The sequence below is a fragment of the Saimiri boliviensis genome, chromosome 8 (assembly GCF_048565385.1).
Source record: "Saimiri boliviensis isolate mSaiBol1 chromosome 8, mSaiBol1.pri, whole genome shotgun sequence".
NCBI lineage: Eukaryota > Metazoa > Chordata > Mammalia > Primates > Cebidae > Saimiri > Saimiri boliviensis.
In genome coordinates, this window is record NC_133456.1 from 23,615,018 (window position 1) to 23,635,322 (window position 20,305).

General features: G+C 44.3%; 1 protein-coding gene and 1 pseudogene across 2 annotated transcripts in view; one reads left to right on the forward strand and one right to left on the reverse strand.

The window, feature by feature from the left end:
- The window catches only part of EEFSEC (eukaryotic elongation factor, selenocysteine-tRNA specific), a 268,729-nt gene that overhangs the window by 108,079 nt on the left and 140,345 nt on the right, over nt 1–20,305 (reverse strand). The window lies entirely within an intron of this gene.
- Nucleotides 591–1,317, forward strand: LOC104651110 (glutathione S-transferase A3 pseudogene; annotated as a pseudogene).

Sequence of the window (20,305 nt, forward strand, 5' to 3'; positions counted from 1 at the left end):
GATGTACTCATACAAGTCCATCAAGCTATATACAATGGGATGTTTATGCAGCATCAACTGCAATTTTTTTTTTCCAAGAGACAACAGTCCATCAATGGCACTAAATACTGGTTAAATAATATGGTACAGCCATATAACAGGGTACTTGTGAAACACTGAAAAGTGAGACAGATGTAAATATATTGAGAAATATCTGTAAGGTCACAATAATAAAAAGCAAGCATTTCTTGTGAGTATAATTTTTAAAATAATTTTATACAGTTATATACATGAGTATGTGCATAAAATTATTTCTGGGAAAATTCAGAAAAATTGTTAATAATGGTTATAAAGAATGGGTTTGGAGTAGAGGAGGAAAGGCTCTTACTCTTCATTTTGTAACTTTTGTGCTGTTAGAATTTCCTAACCATATTAATGATTTACCTCTCTAAAAAAAAAATCAATGATTATCTGATGATTTTTCCCCTTCTGTATAAAAATTAAGAAATGTTTTCAGATATTTTACTTACAAGCCAAACTTTAAAAAAAAATAATTGTTGGCCTTGAGGAGCTGAACAGAGACCCGCTGGGCTGATTAGAAACCAAGGACTGATACCATGGCGGGGAAGCCCAAGCTTTACTACTTCAATGCACGGGGCAGAATGGAGCCCATCTGGTGGCTCTTGGCTGCAGCTGGAGTGGAGTTTGAAGAGAAATTTCTAGAATCTGCAGAAGATTTGGAAAAGTTAAGAAATGATGGGTATTTGATGTTCCAGCAAGTGCCAATGGTTGAGATTGACGGGTTGAAGCTGGTGCAGACCAGAGCCATTCTCAACTACATTGCCAGCAAATACGACCTCTATGGGAAAGACATAAAGGAGAGAGCCTTGATTGACATGTATACAGAAGGTATGGCAGATTTGTATGAAATGATCCTTCTTCTGCCCTCATGCCGACCTGAGGAAAAAGATGCCAAGATTGCCTTGATCCAAGAGAAAACAAAAAATCACTATTTCCCTGCCTTCGAAAAAGAGCCATAAACAAGACTACCTTGTGGGCAACAAGCTGAGCAGGGCTGATATTCAGCTGGTGGAACTTCTCTACTATGTGGAAGAGGTTGACTCCAGCCTTATCTCCAGCTTCCCTCTGCTGAAGGCCCTGAAAACCAGAATCAGCAACCTGCCCATGGTGAAGAAGTTTCTGAAACCTGGCAGCCCAAGGAAGCCTCCTACAAATGCGAAATCTATAGAAGAAGGAAGGAAGATTTCAAGTTTTAATAAAGCAGCCATGGAGGCCAAGAATATGCAAGGCCAATATTCTAAAGCTTTGCAACAATAAAGTGCTTTACCTAACTGTTAAAAAAATAATAATTGTTTTAGGATATTTATTTCTTACATTTCATGACTGGCATGTAAAACCTAAGCTAGAAATCAGGGCATTAAATCAGTCTGCCTGCATGATCAACTTCTCCTACTGTCTGAAGCACCAGACAAGGGGCACTAACCCAGTTCTTCCCTTCACCCTCCTTTATTAGTATGGCCAAGGGTTTTGTCCTGCTTTGAAACCAGGCACAGTTACAGCAAAATGCACAATAATATTATAACTGATAATAAAAATTAAACATTATTAAAATAGCATCTTTCTATCACAAAAGGAACAGGCATATCACTCTGTGCATTCCTGCCCTCCTCCCAACCCCACACCCCTGACTGCCTTTGGACCAAGATGATAAATGTCGTGCCAAGAAAGTTATCATTATAACCAATCCACTAGGAAGTGGAGGAAAATGATTTAATTTTGACAACTAAATGAGCTTTGACAAATGACTTAACTAACACTCTAACCAACTTGCCCTGATAAAAATCAGCAGTTTTTCCACTTAAATGAGAAAAATTCATCTTCACTACATTATGTAACTCTGAGCAGCCCCCCAGGGCCCTTTTGCATGGCCTGACCACACCGGTCTGCCTGCCACCTTCCCAGTGGGGTCTTCCACTGAGCCTCATTTCCTGCCCCCATGGGAGTTCTTTCTCGCAGGAACTGCTGCTCTACCCCTCCTCATTAAATGATGGAACATGTGTAAGTCTCTTCTATATACCAATCTCTCTCCTCCTGGCCCATTGCAAGGCTCACCAAGGACTTCTCCTCTCCAGCCTGTCAAGAGTAACTCCACAGCTCCAGGAGAGAAACAAAATTGCCACCAGGGTAAAGGAGAGTGGGGAAAGGTGCCTAATGAGGACACTGGACAGGTAGGGGTTAACAGGATGGATGGAGGGCGTTCTGAGTCTCTAAGAGTGGGTTTAGCAGGTCTGGAATCCAACGCCTGCCTCCTCTTGACATCCTGATGTCCTCCTGGGAACCACTTCCTGAGGGCTTGCTGGACTTCCCATGACTTGCACCAGTAAAGTCCCTGACCAGTTCATCCCCTCACATTTCAGTTCTGCTGCCACGTGCAGAGCCCCAGGCCCAGGAGAGGTTCACCGCCTAGGTGGGATCAGGCTTCACAGGAGAAGTGAGATGTACATCAAGGCTTTACATATGGGTAGGAGCTCCCCAGGCAGAGCGGAGAGCTGGAACAAGTGTGCACACTGGAGGAACCAAGCATGCTTGGATGCAGATGGGAGGCCTCCCAGCTACGTTACCTCTCACCAGCACTGGCAATTCTCCACAGCCTTCCTGTATGCTTCAACTCAGCAAAGACCCCTTTAAAGCATGGCCCCCAGGACAGAACACTGCACATATCACATGCTCTAGAACTGCGGCTGGAAAGTGTAAATAATCACTTGTGCTGATAGGAAGTGGTTCTCCTTCATCCATGGAGCTTGTTTGAGGGTACAGAACTTTACATTTATCCCTATTTAACTATAATGATGAAGTGCAAAAACCTGAAATCAGCTTAAACAGACAGTAAGAAAAAATAATGTAGGTATATGCAGGAAACATGCAAAAAAATGCTCAAGCATAGAACAATAAGCACAGTATAGTCCTACTTGTTTAAAAAAGCTATGTGCCTATTTGTGCTTATATATGCACAGGAATTATCTGGAAGAGTAAATTTTCAAATTGTCAAACTTCTTGGGAAAAGGTACTGGAAGGTATGAAAGTTTTTAGTTTTCATATCGCACTACAATGATTTCTTCAATGCACATAGTCTATACATATATATGTGTTGTCTTAAGCTACTAAATTAGTGGTACCAAAAACTTAGTACCAAAAATTTACTGTAGAAGCCATTGAAACAGAAATAAAAATAGAAAGCTAATATGATTGCCATTAATAATATATTGATAGTATATTTCATTGCATTGGCTTTTTATCATCATTCCAGCATATCAAGATCTAGAATGAGATAAAAGACCAGATTCCTGCATAGTGTTGGAGTCAAGAATGGGAGAGGAAAGAAAAAAGTTAAGATGGGGGAAATTCTGGGATAAAGAGAAAGGCAGCTGGGGAGGTGGCCAGAACAGCTGTTCCAGAATCTCTAGGCCAGTTCTAGCACACCCAGTCTCAGGGAGACCACACGTTCCTTTTCCAAGTTGGGGGTCTGCTCCACCGAGGAGCTGACTACCACCAGTGAGTATCACCTGGGGAAGAAAACCCCTGCCCAGACCCAGACCCCAAACCAAAGAAAGCCACAGGGCTTGCATGCTGGGAAAGGGGCAGAGCCACAGTCAGGACCACAATCAGGATACACAGGAACCACTCCAGGACTTGGATCACACCTCAAGAGTGCACGAGGAGCTCCTGACATTTTTGCCTTTTCTGATTTAATCCTCACAGTAACTCTATGCAGGAAGGCGGCTAAGGTTTATCAAATACATGGTCATCTCTGGGACACAGGCATTACTTATAGTCCTCATGTTAGAGCTGAGGGAAGTAAAGCTCATAGTGCTGAACAAGATGAAGAACACACAAGTGAGTCAGCTGTTGGCCTGGATCTGAACCCAGGTCTGTGCTCTGGGCTTCCCATTCCTTCCTCCACGCCCTCCCTGTGTGTCAGGTGGTCATGGACATCACGACAACATTTTGTCTTCAGAGCATTCAATAAGTAGTTACTGAGCACATGCTATGAGCCAGAAAACAGCGGTGGCCAAAAATGTTTGCAGGCTATCAATCTGACAAGGAATTAATAACCAGAATATATAAAGATCTCAACTCAACAGCAAAAAATCACAAATAATCCGATGAATAATGGGCAAAAGACCTGAATATATTTCTCCAAATGAAGCACACAGATGGTCATAAGGTATTTGAAAAAAAATCTTCAACATTGCTAATCATCAGGGAAATGCAAATCCAAACCACAATGAGTTACCAGCTCACCCTAGTTAAAATGGCTTTAATCAAAAAGACAAGAAGTAATGGATACTGGCGAGGAGGTAGAGAAAGGGGAATGCTAGGACACTGTTGGTGGGAATTTAGATTGATACGACCACTATGGAAAACAGTATGGAGGTTCCTCAAAAAAGTAAAAATAGACGTACTATATGACCCAGCAATCCCACTGCTGGGTATATACTCAAAAGAAAGGAAATCAGTATATCTAAGAGATATCTGTACTTCCACGCTTACTGCAGCACCATTCACAATCACTAAGATATAGAATCAACCTAAGTACCCACTGAGAGATAAATGAATAAAGAAAATGTGCTATATGTGTTCAATCGAATACTATTCAGCCATGAAAAAGAATGAAATCCTATCATTTGCAGCATCATGGATGGAACTGGAGGCCATTATGTTAAGTGAAATTAGCCAAGTACCAGAAGACAAATACCATATGTTCTCACTCATATGGGAGGAAGTGGGTCTTATGGAGGTAGAGACTTGATTGGTGGTTACCAAAGTCTCATGGGCAGGGAGATGGGATAAAGAGAGGTTAGTTAATGGATAAAAATATAGAGTTAGACAGAAGGAATAAGATCTAGTGTTCTAACATATAGTAGGCTGACTATATAGTTAACAATAATGTTTTATATAGTTCAAAATAGCTAGAAGTGGAATGTTCCCAATATAAAGAAAAGATAAATGTTTAAGGCGATGGATACCCCAATTACCTTAATTTGATCATTACACGTTGCATGTACGTATCAAAATATCACATGTGCCCCCAAATATGTACAACTATTATGTATCTATTTTAAAAAATGGCCAGGTGTGGTAGCTTATGCCTGTAATCCCAGTACTTTGGGAGGTTGAGGCAGAAGGACTGCTTGAGTCCAAGAGTTTGAGACCAGCCTGGGCAACATATGCAGACCCCATCACTACAAAAAACTTTAAAATTAGCTGGACATGGTGGTTCATGCCTGTGGTTCCAGCTACTCAGGAGGCTGAGGTGGGAGGATCACTTGAGCTGGGAAGGTTGAAGCTGTTGGAGCCACTGCATCCCAGCCTGAGTGACAGAGACCCTGTCTCAGAAAAGAAAAAACAAAAACAGTGAGACAGGCCAACAGTGACCCAGACTGGCACAAGGGAGCAACAGAAGGTGAACCAGGCATATGCGCCCATTTGTTCCAAGGGGAAAAGGTGATTTCTTGAAGCCTGTGTCAGCTTATCTGGCAAAATATTGCTGTAAATGGGGAAGCTTCCCACTCCCTGCCTGAGGGCACATGAGGGCTGTCCCAGGCCCTACTGACTGGCTCCAGCTCCTAGATGGCTGCAATGTGTGTCCCAGAGGTATCCAGGAAGTACTTGGAGAAGTCAGCAGGATTGTCCAGGAGCTAATGGACTATTTCAGCAAAATTGAGACAACTACCTAGTTTGAACCTAAGATTTAGGAGTGTGGTGAGAGTAGCTTTACAGAGGCGGCAAGAAAGTGCCTAATTTTGTAACTTAACATGTTGATATTTTCAATTTTTCAAAAAATGTCTAATTTTCAGCAAGGGAGAACCAGTGGGAACAAGGTGTGCAACTGGAGCCCAGAATCAAGGGCAGGCTGCATAAGACTCAAAGCTCATTTGTCTATTTTGGCTTTTGTTGCAGATATAGGTGATGGGGAGGAACGCAGCAAATCACACTGCCATGTGTGTACCTATGACAACAATCTTGCATGTCCTTCACATGTACCCCAAAACCTAAAATGCAATTAAAAAAAAGACTCAAAGCTCTGCTAGAGCCCTCCTAAGAGGCTATCTGAGGCATCAGTATGAGGTAGGAAGCTCTGAGACACATGGAGTAATGCAGAACTCAGCATGACTGTGGGGGCCACAGAAGGGTGTGTTCCAGAGTTCCACAACCAGACATTGCTTTCATAGCCAGGATTGGGCTGGGCTTCCCCACACCAGCTCCTTTCCTCCTGATGGCATCTTGACCCACAGGAAGTTTGGAAGGTTCTTTAATCTCTCCTTATACAAAGGAAAACTAAAGCAGTGACGGTTAGGGCCTCAATCCACAAATAAAAAAAGGGACACGAAGCCAATTCTCCAAAAGTTATCATCACACTTGACGGTAATCAAGAGAAGGTTAAGCATAAATCCTGGGCTAGACTTCTGTGTTCCTTCAGTGAGCCCTCACAAGCTGTCCTTCCTTGGAGGACCAGGAGCCTTCACTTGATGTTCCCTGCACACATCTCCCTGACCACCCCTCTCTGTCAGGCCCAAGTTGGCACCCCTGATTCTTACATGCTGTTCATCCCTGGTGTGTGCCTATGGTCTCCCAGGAGGACAGAGGCCAGCTCTATCCTGCCAACTCATCAGCGGGTACCTACCACCTCAGATATCATGCTTTGTTATTTACTCTTAACAGAAAAGACTGCAGGAAGCTTTGACAAACCTCTGGGACTCCAGGAGGTCTCTCCCTGTGAGATGCAGAGCATGAGGTACAGCTTTGGTTTTGGCTAGCATTGGAGAGCCTACGATTCCCCCACCCCACTCCAACGTCACAAGCATTTGCCTGCCACTGGCCAAAACACACTTACAGAGTGCTGACTGCAAGTCACACCTATGCTGACTGGGACAAATCCAAACCATGTCTTTCAGGCCATCTCAGGGGCACAAAGGCCAATGGATAATTGCAGCAAGGTCACAGTGGTAGTCAGATGCCAGAGAGACAGATGGAGGGGCATACGTGTTTAGGGTGGAGGGGCAGGAAGGTCAGTGAGGAGGTGACCTTCAAGCTGCTTCCTGAGTACCAACATGGATACACCCCTGTGTGGATGATGAGGAGACACAGGCCCTGCAGGTTTGTGCGTGGCCATGAAGGTGAGTACGCTGAGAAAACAGGGGAACTACAGTTTGCTTTATCAGTGGAAAAATGAGAAAAACTGAGGCTACAGAGGAAAGCAAGAGCCAGCGTCAGGATGGGCTGCAAATGCTGGAGTTGGTAGGAAGGAAAAGAGGAGACAGAAAGGTTTATGAGTGGCCAGGACAAGGGCAGAGTGGCATTGGACTGTGTTAGCTGCATAGGATGGCCAGCTCAGACACTGTCCTTCCTCCTGCCTCTACTCACCCTTTCCACCTACCAGGGGCAGAAAGCCCCATCCTGCTGGTCATATTTAAAGATCCTTTGTGGGTTATATTTTCCAAGAGAGAAGCTTTTAGGGTATTCCAACATCGGTACATCCCATCGTGAGCTCAGGATGATGAAATCTCATGCTCTGCCAGGGACCTCCCCTGCCAGAGGTAGCCAGCCAGACTAGCTCAGTTCCCAGTACCAGTGCCTGCATAATCTCTCTCTCTGTATCCTTCCATCTTTTCTGGGTTGAGAGGGTAATTTCTGGACCATGGCAGCATGTGCTTTCTCAGGGGAAAGGTTAAGCCTGCCCTATAGGTCACTCAGTCACAGGACCTGAGGTTGGGGCTGGGGACTAAACCCACCACACCACACTGGAAAGCACTCCTTTTTTGCTTTCCCGCTAATGCCTATGCACATACTTCCCATGGGGACTCTGGGTGGGGGGATGAATGGGCTGAGGAAGGTTCAAGAATTTCCTGGGTTCACACCACTCCATTGAGACCCTTACATAAATGAGGAAAGCAGGGTCTAGGCCATGCTGGGTTGACTGCCTCCCCAGCTGACTGCTGGGTCACCTGCTTGGGACTCTGGCAGGAAAGAGGCATGGAACCGCGTGACTTCTCCCTAGCTTTGGTCCTTAAAAGGAGCCTCAACTGTTAGGAGGCCCTGGAAATATTTATTTTGTAAACAAACCAATGGCAGTAAATTATGTTGAACTTTTAATAAGACACACATCATACTAGGTCTGTATATTTGCCAGCAAAAAAAAAAAAAAGGTAGGGGGAAGTAGAGAGAGAGACAGAAATGCCTCGAAGTAAAGATCACAAAAGGGGTTTCCTGTTATGAGATACGGATGCATTTCCTTGACCAAAAACAGACTGATCAAAATGCCAAATCAAAAATTATGAAAACTACAAACAGGTGACAGATTTGAACTTGCTTCCTTTGCTTCCCAGGCCCCAGAAGGCAGCCAGGGGTCCATCACTGCTCCTGTAATTGGCCATCACCAAAGGCAGGGCTGAGGGGACATCACACTGCTGCCAGTGTTGAATAGAAAGCATTTTGGGGGTGCCTGGAATCATTTGCAGCTTTTTGCACTGCCCCCCTTTTGTTTCACCTGAGTCTGGATGACCAAATGAAATAACTCCCCCAACTGAGCACACTCCAGTGACGGACAAACAACACACATGGTACAGCCAGCAAAATGTCCCATGCTCGTCTGTGGCTGGCACAGACATAGCTATTCTCCCAGGCATCATGGGGACAGCCCTCCCTGACAGGCAGAGCAGAGACCTGGAGGTACATGCAAGATGTGGATTCTTTATCAAAATGGTAGCAACACACATTGGAGGGACTGTATGCTTCTGTTTTTGTTTCATGACAATTACAACTCAAACAAAAATGTCAAATATCAAATATCAGAACAGTCTGCCTTTCCAATTCTCTGGAATGGCATCTTCCAATCTTTGCATATGCTGTTCCCTCTGACAGGAATACCCTCCCCTCACCTTTCCACTTCGGAAACATGTTTCTTTCTTCTCAGAGCCCTTCATGTCTCCAAGAAAGCCAACCAGTCCCTCCCTTGGGGGTCCCTCTCTATCTCAAGTGCCCCCAATGTGCAGGTGCTCTACTTCCTTGGCTCTGTCTGTCCCACAAGACCACAAGCTCTGATGATGGAGCCAGAGTCTGACTTAGGTCTGGGTCCCTGCTGCTCAGGCCACAGCGGGCACTTGGCACAACTTCTGAAACTCTCCTTCACCTGTTGTGCCTAGTAGAGAATTTATGTGTCATTTCTAGAGGCCCAATAGCTGACATTTTAAAAACACTCAGCTATGTTAGAGCTTAATTCACTTTTCCCCTCTAAATTCTCCTTCCCAGAACAAACTTTCAGGAAGATGCAGGTCTTCCTGTATGTACGTTAACTGTCAGCCCCCAAAAGGGTCAGCAAACTCTTTTCGTGGCAATCTTCAGGGGTAGGAAATATAAAAGGTCCTCCTCCCTAACCCTGGGGGACTCCATGGGAAGGAGGGATATCTGAGCCTCACCAGGTATCTGGTCTAAGTCACCCCAGTGAGAACCCCTCATGGCTCCCACCCATAACGCCCCTGTAAGAGCACCAGCATGCCAGTCTCCAAGAGTGCTGACTCTGGGCTGACCATCTCCTCTGGATCTCTGAGGGGCCAAGGGCACAGCCTTAGGTAGGGAGCAGTCTTCTTACCAAGAGTAGAACAAACGCCTCTGACTACAGTCCAAAGGAGGAGAAGCAGCCACCTTTGTGTATAAGCTTCCTTAACTTTTTTGAGTACGGCTACCACTAAAATATTTACCATTTACAAAGCAAAGAACTGTGGAAGGTATTTTGCAAAATTTCATTTAATTCTCCCAACAGCTCCACAGGGAAGATATTCCCATTACCCTTTTAGAAAAATTAACTAAGGCTCAGAAAGGTGAAGTCATTCGCACAAGGTCACAAGCCAGAAAGTGACAAAAGGTGTTCTAGGCAGCACTTTCTGATTCTGCAGCTTGGGTTATTAATGTGATCCCATAAGGGAAGTTTTTAAAGGCATTGGCAAATACAAATATCTACTAGGAGAGACAGACAGAAAATTAGCAAAAGAAGGAGAGGACGTCCTTACAGGAAGCTTCTCTACTTTGAACTGATTTTGCATCCACAACTGCCTTCGCCTAGGCCAACACCTGCTATCATCTGCCTTTACACATTTTCAGAGTCATCCTATAGGTTTGTATTTTTGCCAAAATCCATAGGCTAGACCATAAAATAATTATCAACAAACTTCAGAGAACAGAAAACATAAAATGTGTATTCTCTGACCACAGTGGAATGACAGTATAAATCAACAAGTTAACTGGAAAATCCTCAAACGTTTGCAAAGTAAGAAGAACATTTATAAATAACCCATGGGTTAAAAGAGAAACTCTATAAAATTTTTTGAAATAGTTTTAACCAAATGATTTTAAAAAATGGTACATCAATGAAATAAAGCTAAAGCACTACTTATAGGAAAACTTATAGTTCTAAATGTTATATTAGAAAAGAAGGTTGATAATTAATGATCTCAGCTTTCATCTTAGAAGCTAAAGAATAGCAGAAAAAAGAAAGTAGAAAAAAGGAAAATAATAAAGAGGAAAAATCAATGGAATAGAAAACAAGAAACAAAACAAAAAATAAAGATTAATAAACATCTAGCAAGATTGATCAAAATAATTACAAATTAGAAATATTAGATAACATTAGAAGTAATATCACCTCAGATTCTAAAAAACATTAAAGGATAACAAGAGTATGTTACAATTAACTTTATGCTAGCAAATAGACAAAAATAGGCTAATTCCTTATAAAAACACAGTGAAACAGACACAAGAAGAAATAAAAATATGAATAATATATGATATATATAATATATATAATTAAATACATAATTAAAAGATTCCTCTTAAAGAAAACTATATGCCCTCATAGCTTCATTGGCAAATTATTCCAAACTTTTAAGCAAGAAATGATACCAACTTTAAACAAATTATTTCAGTTAATAAAAAAAGAGTAGAAACTTCTCTTTTTATGAGGCCAGAATACTGTTGATATCAAAACATGACAGACATTATAAGAAAGGACAATTAAGAGCAATATACCTCATGAATTCAAAATGAATTCAAAAGTGCTAAATAAAATGTTAAATCAAAATCCAGCAATATATAAAAGGGATAATACTTCATAACCAAATAGGATTAATCCTAGGAATGTAAGGTGGGTCTGACATTCAAGAATCAATACGTGTAACTTACTTAAAAATAAATGTAACCTACTTAACAATAAGTGTAACTTAATTAACAGAATAAAGGAGAAAAACTATATAATCATTTAATAGAAGCAGAACAAGCATTAAAAAAATTCAACACCTATTTATGATAAAAGCTTTCAGCAAATCAGAAACAGAAAGGAACTTCTTCAATCTGATAAACGATATGCACAAAAAATCCACAGTTAACGTATTTAACAGTGAAATAGTAAACACTTTGCCCCTAACATCAGCAACAAGGTAAAGATATCTGTTCTCACCACTTATTGAACATTGTACTATTCATCCTAGCAAGTGAATTAAAGCAAGGGTGAAAAAAGACAAAAAGTGTAGAAAGGAATTATTTCCAGATATCATGACTGTTTGCAAATAAAGTACTCAGGAATTCACAAAATTACTACTAAACTAGTGAGCAATTTTAGCAAGGATCTAGTGAGCAATTTAGTAGGAAAAAATTTTGCAGCATACATGTTTTAGTCCACTTTGTGCTGCTATAACAGAATACTTGAGACTGGGTAATTTATAATGAGAAGAAATTTATTGCCTCACAGCTCTGGAGACTTGAGAATTCCCAATATCAAGGTACTGACATCTTGCAAGGGCCTTCTTGCTGTGTCACAACCTAGCAGAAGGCTTCAAATGGCAGAAGGGCAAAGAAAAGGTGAAAGAGCAAGAAAGGGATAACAGCATTAATCTATTCATGATGGTGGAGCCCTCAAGACCTAAACATCTCTTAAAGGTCATACCTCTAAATATTGTTACAATGGCAACTAAATTTAAACATGAGTTTTGAAAGGAACAAATATTCAAACTATAGACAGCAACATGTGATCAAAATGCATAAACCAATTGTATTTCTATATACTGGTAGTAAATAATTGGAAAATAAAAAATATTTTCAATAGTTTCAAATAATAAAATATCCAGTCTAGGTGACAAAGAGGTATAAAACTGCACTGAAAACTACAAAACAGGCTGGGCATGGTGGCTCATGCCTGTAATACCAGCACTTTGGGAAGCCGTGGCAGGTGGATCACCTGAGGTCAGGAGTTCAAGACCAGCCATGGCCAACATGGCAAAACCCCATCTCCACTAAAAATACAAAAAATTAGCCCGGGATAGTGGTGGGCACTGGTAATCCCAGATTCTTGAGAGGCTAAGGCAGGAGAATTGCTTGAACCCAGGAGGCAGAGGTTGCAGTGAGCCAAGATTGTGCCATTCCACTCCAGCCTGAGCAACAGTGCGAAACTCTGTCTCAAAATAAAATAAAAAACAAACCATCCCCCCAACAAAAACTATAAAACATGACTGAGAAAAACCAAAGACTAAAGCAATCGGGAGATATATCATGTTCATGGATTGGAATACTTAATACTGATATCAATTGTTCCCAATTGGAATCTCTGGATCCCATGCAATGCCAACCAAAATCCAACACTAAAAAAAAAGAAAGAAAGAAAGAAAGAAATTAAGTTGATTTGGAAATTTTTATAGCTGCAAAGGACCTAGAAGAGCCAAAACAAAGAGAAAAGTTGAAACATTCATACTACCTCATTTCAAAATTATAAAACTACAGTAATCAAGATAACATGGGAAGAGAATAAAAGCACATAGATAGAGCACTAGTACAGAAGTAGACCCACACATATTCAGTCACTTGATTTCTTAATAGATGCCAAGGCAATTCAAAGGGGAAAGACAAATCTTTTCAATAAGTAGTGCTGAAACAATGCATATATATATGAGAAAAAAAGTCCTTCAATCCTTTCTTCATACCATACAAAAAAATCAATTTGGAATTGAACACAGACCTAAACATAAAAGCTAAAACTTTAAAGTTTCCAGAAGAAAACATTAGAGAATATCTTCACAATTCTGGGATAGGCAAAGGCAAAGATTTCCTAGAGAGGACACACAAGGCACAAGCCATAAAAGAAAAAAATAATAAACTGAAGTTCATCAAAATTAAAAACCTTCAAAAGACACCATTAACAAAATGAAAAGGCAATTTACAGACTGGGAGAAATCATCTCAAGTATGTGTTATCTGACAAAAGACACATGCCCTAAATATATAAGAACTCTTACAAATCAACAATAAGACAAACAGCTTAACATAAAAATGTGCAAAAGAATTTAGTAGGCTGGGCGCAGTGGCTCAAGCCTGTAATCCCAGCACTTTGGGAGGCCGAGGCGGGTGGATCACGAGGTCAAGAGATCGAGACCATCCTGGTCAACATGGTCTCTACTAAAAATACAAAAAATTAGCTGGGCATGGTGGTGTGTGCCTGTAATCCCAGCTACTCAGGAGGCTGAGGCAGGAGAATCGCCTGAACTCAGTAGGCAGAGGTTGCAGTGAGCCGAGATCGTGCCATTGCACTCCAGCCTGGGTAACAAGAGTGAAACTCAGTCTCAAAAAAAAAAAAAAAGTAATTTAGTAATCATTTCACAAAAGAAGATTATGGGATGGCCAATCTGCATATTAAAATGTGAGCAACATGTTTCTATTCTGCCATATTGGCAGCCCCCACAGCAATGAGACAGATGTCTTCCATTCTGCCTAGAGGAAAGCCCTCAGACAGGACAGGAAGCCTCTGCAAGATGGCTGGCAGGGCAGTGCAGAGAAGTGAGCAAAGGTCCCAAAGGTAGCCCAAAGCCAGGATCCAGGCTGCAGACATGTTTTGTTTGACCCGTACTGTGTGACAAAAAACCTCAAGCCTATATTTTTAAATGGGACATTTCACTTGAAAATCTAGATTTCCAGCTTCTCCTTAAAAATGGCAAAAATATAGTATTGCAGTTTTGCATTCCCATGCACAGTGGGATGACTGGTGGGTCTTCAGTGTGCCCAGGTCTCTGTTATTCACACAGTGTAAAGAAATACAATTCTTTCCATGTGCTGTTTCCCTCCATTTGCCTCCTGCCAGGCCCTAAAACGCACCTGAATTTGTAATCTGGCTCTAGAGCCTACATCCTGGCAAGAGTCTAGAAGGTACTGAGAATGTGCAGGATGCAGAAAGAAAGGCATGACACATGGTGGTGGCCTTCAGGCCTTGGTAAACTGGTTCCTATAATGGGGCGGTGGAGTGGGGGAGACTATATTTGGAACTGTCCCAGGAGCCAGCATTTAGGCCACTGGAGAGAAGTTCCACAGAGCTGAGTGGTGATGTTGCTCAGTATTAGCAGTACTTCCCAGAGGGGCCCAACTGGCTAAGGCATATCTACCTCAGGAGGGAAAATGTGCAGATATGAATTGAAGAGCATGTGCCCTATGCTGGGTGAGGAAGCTGGCATATATCTCAGTATCTCCTTAGCAGTGCCAGACTCTGATCAGAGACAGTGATCCTCTAACTTCTGCAGAACATTACTCTAACTGCAAAGGCCACTATTTCAAGGACAATTACAATAACTTCCTCTGAATAGCCCCATACCTCCTGGAACCAATGAACCCATGAGGAGCTGCAAATGTTTTCAAATAGGAGATCCCTTGACCAAAAATAACTTAATTGAAACTGGAAAATACCTGTGCTATCTTCACTGGTGCAGCCCAATAGCACAGGCCTTTGGGTCTGGCATCCAAGCTGCTCTTCTTAAAGGAACACCACTTAAACTACAGTGATAGGGCAAGACATTCCCATTTGAAGACTTCTGGTGATTAAGTCAATACTTTCACCTGTGTATAAAATATAGGTCCTCTACTCTAACCAATGTACCAGCAGGTTACAGTGTCCTAGGAGCAATCCCTGAAGTCAATGGCCACAGCAGGCCCCAAATCTCAGGGTCCAGGGTGCACATTTGTTCAACAAGCGATTCCTGATTCCTGCTCTGGGTCTGGCCCTATCTTGGGGTCCCAGAGACAAGTCAGAACAAGGAAAACCTTTCTTGACAGCCCTTGATTTGCAGATCACTGGTAAAGAAAGGCAGGAACTCAGTCTTTTGCTGTGGCATATATGATTTATATGTGAATTTATATATTCTTTTTTCTTCTGGTCTAGAATACAGTGAAAAGAGCACTAGAAGTGGAATAGGGAGACCTAGACTCAAGTTCCCCTTGACCAAAACACATCATTCCTCAGAGCCCTGATTTTTGTCTGCCAAAGCCATCTCCTAGGGATCCTGTGAAACTAAAATTGCTTACTCAAAATAACTGAAAAAAGCACCTGTGCCAAACATTTATACTTTAAAAGAAGAAATACAGAAGTCAAGCGGTGTAGCTGTGGGGATGGCTATGAAGGGGCAGGAAGTGGCAGGGTACCAGTGGCTCCAGGAGTGTGGGGCTGGCCTAATGCTGGACAGAAATGAGCTAAGGGAGCGTGGGCCGGGGAAACTGGGTTGGTGTTCACCATGGCTGTGCGAGGGAGGAAACCATGGCTAAACTTCTGAAAACAACTACAGATTGGGGAGGAGTAGGGAAGCACATGGGGTGAACCCAAACACAGAGGATACTGAAGCCTGGACAGAGGAAGTGGACATGATGCAGGCAGCGAGGAGGAGGAGGAGGAGGAGGAGGGGACACGGCAGTGCTCCAGCCCTGGCCCTCCTCATTCCCCTCCACCTCTCAAGCTCTTTCACAGGCCTGTTCCCTGATGCCCAGCCATTACGTGCTATAGTTCTCCAAAAAGCAAGGCCTTCTTCCAAGCTGATATTCTCCAGCTCCACAGTGTCAGCACCCAGGAAAGGATTCTGGCTCTGACAGTGTTATGCTTTCCACCCCATGTCTCCCAGGCCCTGCAGCACCATGGCTCCCACACCGGAGGCACCTTCTTTCCCAAACCTGATTTTCCACATCTGTAGTACCACCACCTATCTCATCATGTGAGCCACAAACTCAGGAGTACCCATGACCCCACCTCTCATCTTCCCCCATGCTCAAAGCATCATGAAGCCTTGAGGCACCCTAGGTACCTCTGAAGCCCAGCCTGTTCTCTCCCCCTCTCCTAATACCTCTCTAGACCAAGCCATCATCAACCCGTCATCAACCTTCACCTGGATCCAGTCAGCTTCCCACTCCCACCCTGGACTCCTCCAACCAGACTCCCACCTGGCCAGGGGTCCTTATTCTCCATCCCCTTCCCTTGCTTAAAATCTTTCAGTGGCTTCTCCTTACATATTGCATTAAACAAACAAACAAACACACTTTAAAGTGTGCTGGTTAAACGCCTAAGGTTAACCACACAAAACAGGTAAAGCACAGGAGTGCAGTGCAGATGTGGGAACAGCTGTGTAGGCATGGAGGAGTGGCAGCGTGCTGGCGGCTCCAGGAGCGTCCCCTTTGACATGTATAGTCTTAGTTCATGAATTTGTACTGCTGTATGGGGTCTCATCACATGAACTCAACTATAGTTCATGATGGACATTCCCAGAGGATTTTGTATCCTTTTCTGTGTGGCTTTTGCACATACCCTGGTCATTTGTTTAGTGTCTCTCAGGGGAAAGGTAAGTGGGCAGAGGCTTTCCCCTCATCAGGCAACCCTGAGTGTTTAAAAGCCCATTCAACTTCTGCTCACATCTTGGCCTCTCTGAGGCTCCAGCAACTGGGAAAGGAGCCTTGGTGGCCTGCACAGTGCTAGGAGCCCTGCCCCTCACCCCTAACCCACCATCCCCAGCACTGGGCAGGCCTGCAATGCCCTCCAGCTTGCAGTCATTTAGTGGAGGAGCAAACAGATCATGCATTTCTATAGCGCTAATCCTATAAAATCAACTGGTTCATCAAGAAAAGCCTTAGTCATCAAGAAAAGATGAAATTATATGCAGTATTCTAGGAAGAATGGTGTAGTTCAAGGAAATGGGCGAGTATGAAATACATTTTTGAAAGATTTCCAAACTCAGATAATACATAATTACTTTTGTGCTTTACAGTCAGCTTCATAACTATAGGATCTGCATTACTGAAAGAGGAGAGACGTCCAGGTTGTGTTGGGGGTGGAGGGCTACAGGTGCCACAGAAGCACAGTAGTGTGACTGTCATGGTGCATGTCATGGTATAGCCACATCTGTTACCCATGGGAACTGCTGGAGGGAGGCTGATATATGGCAGCATCTGTGCTCTCCAGCAAATGGGGAAGGGTACATGTCCCTCCTTCTCAGTAGTGTTGAAGTTTTAAGGATAAGTAATTATCATTTTTGAAATCTGAAGAAAATATTAAGATGTTGGATCTCCCTCTCTCATTTGGTCGGGGGCAGATTTAGCTTCCCCCAATTCCCCTATGTGGATGCCTTTGCTGGTCTAAGACTGGAAACAGAATAGGGGTTCCTCCTGCAGGCCAGGGCTGATGGCAACCTCACACATGACTCAACTATAGTTCATGATGGACATTCCCAGAGGATTTTGTATCCTTTTCTGTGTGGCTTTTGCACAAGGGCACCCACAAGGGCACCCAGTTCTGCCAAGGTGTGGACTGCCCTGTAAGCCAGCAGGGCTGGGGCTTGTACCTGATAGGACACTAACAGTGACCCCTGACTCCTAGGGGAGACAGCGCTGAGTGCCTATACCAACTCGGCCCCAGGACAAGGCTGGATCTCTGCACTTGTGCAGCATTCCTGGGCAGGAGGAGATGGACAGTAGCACAGAGGACAGTCTGGAGTTGCCTGGGTTCCACAGGATGTGGGCTACCTGGGGAGTGGAGCCACACAGAACAAAGTAAGGGCATGAAAGGAGATAGTCCTGACAACCTCCAACCCCCAGACTGTCATACTTGGAGCACGAGTACCCTGACTTTTCAATTATGGAAGCAAGTCAGTTTCCTTTCTTCATTATGCTCATCTGAGTTGGTCTCTACCACTAGTAATAATCAAATGAATGAACTAACATAGCCACCCCCCTGGACACAGTGTCCTCCCTCCAATGAGACCTGGAGCTGAGTCAGTACGCTCAAGCTTTCTGCTGGGCCGTCTTGGGATGGGAAAGAGGGTGAGCCTTAACTGCCTAGTCCCTCTGTCTGTTTCCAGGCACCATGGGGCCCCAAAGAGGCAACGGAGTCATGCCCAAAGCCAGCACCTGAAAGGGCTCCTCTGAGCAGCCTGCTTATACACAGCAGGTCCTGATGGGGAGAAAGAGATGTGTTTTCAGAAGAAATCCACTGCAGGCCTCCTGGCAGGAAGTACCCAACTGTGTTCCCAAGAAAAGGCCACTCACTTAAAAGGGAGGTACAGCCGTATGGAGCCCAGCACTCTAGTCCCTCGCCCTGGCTGACTTCCAGCCAGCCCTGCTTGCTTCCTGAACGCTGTCAGCCACAGCCTGGCACAGAGCCTGTGAAGTTGGGAGATCAGTCACAGAGAAGGAAGCCAGACCAGAGCAGGGAAGGTCTGAGGGCAGCCAGCGGCAGAGCCAGCTTAACCCCAAGGCACTCAGACTCACTGGGTTGCCTCTCCCAGGAGATAGCAGTCCCTAGTTTGTCCCCACCTGAAGTCTGCCAGTGCTGGCACCTAAATGATGAAAATCTCCACATACCAAGTCCCCAGTGAAATGAGCAGCTTCCCCAGTCCCCTTCCTAAGCTGTGTACACTCTAGGACTCATGATGAGATGCCTGCCACATATTCTCCATGTGCGCATGTGCACATGTGCACGTGCCCTGGCAAGCAGCTCTAGTGCGTGTCAACATGTAGGTCTGCTTTCAATTGTGCTGGAACAATTCTACCTGATAAACAAAAACAGATCCAAAATAACCTTTGGCAAGCAGCATATTTTTAAAAGAGAAGGTCCGAATGAACTGGCAAGAGCAATGCTTAAGCAAACAAATTTGGTCAAGCCAAACATGCATGGTGCACATCAAAAAGCCCCTCAAAGGGCTCCCTGTGAACTGAGGCCGGCAGTGGGGAAGAAGGCTGGAGTTGATGCACTCTTGGCCTGGAACAGACCAGCCATCCGCTTCCCGCCACTAGTGGCTGGCATTTCATGTGGGTCGCACGGTTAGACCAAGTTGGGGTCAGGAGGTCAGAACTCTGCTCACAGCAGGAGAGGAAGAGGCCCAGGCCAGGCATCTTTGCTCCAGGTAACCCCTTCTCTGGGCCCTTTTGGGCAGGTTAACTGTAAAGGCACGTGGGGAGCATGGGATCCATGGGAGAGTCTCAGAGTTCCCATCTGGTGAGTCAGCCAAGTTCCCAAGGCAAGTTGGACAACTTGGCTTCTCCTGTCAGAAATCCATTCAGGCTCCGGAGCCAAAGCAGGATCAGGTCTGCAACTGACTGCTCAGATCCCACGGCCACCAGTAACTCAGTGGAACGCCCCAGCTTCCCACACACTCTGAACTACAAAACAGCTGAGAACCAGACAGTGCAAGTCACCGGGCCCAGACCCCCCACCAACCATAAGGCTCAAAACCCCTGCACGGAGCCCAGAGGAGAAGCCCTAAGTGCCTGCCTCAGAGGTTCCTCCCCTGTCTGTCCTTAGGACATGCTTTAACCAGCCAGGCTGGAGGGCTCAGGGAGGGGATCCCAGAGATGGCATGCTGGTTCTGTCCTCCTTGGTCCATCCAGGAAGACAGTGAGACACACCCAAACCCCATCCTGGAGTTTTTACAGTGAAACTCTCCAGGAACTTCCTAGAACCAGGCCCAAACCCCTTACTGCCTGGCTTTTTGGGATTCTACAACCTCCAAGAGGCTGGTATCTTCACTTCTCACATCCTCATTCACCCTATCCCCAACTTACCCAGCTTACCTCTGCATATAAAGTCAAGTTTCTAGAACATATTCTTACCAGAAGTGGGCTGGGGGCTACCACACCACACCAAGCCCCTTCTCTCTCAAGGCCCCAAATCTCAGCTAAAATGCAAGATGACTCTGGAGGGGCTTCTGTCACTCCCAGGGACCCCAGAGCAGCTGCATGCAGAAAGCTGGGCTATGGAAGAGCCAAATTAAGGGCCAGCTCCAGGGGTGTTATAAACCATTACTGCTCACAGGGCAAGCACAGATTTTCACTCAGAAGGAGAGTCCAATGCACATTTAAAACATGTGACTTAACTTCTCTGGACTTTGGATTCCCCTCACCTGTAAAAGGGAAGAAGATCCTGCTATGGTGCTGGGGAGAGCAGGCTTCCTATGGACAGGAGCTTATCA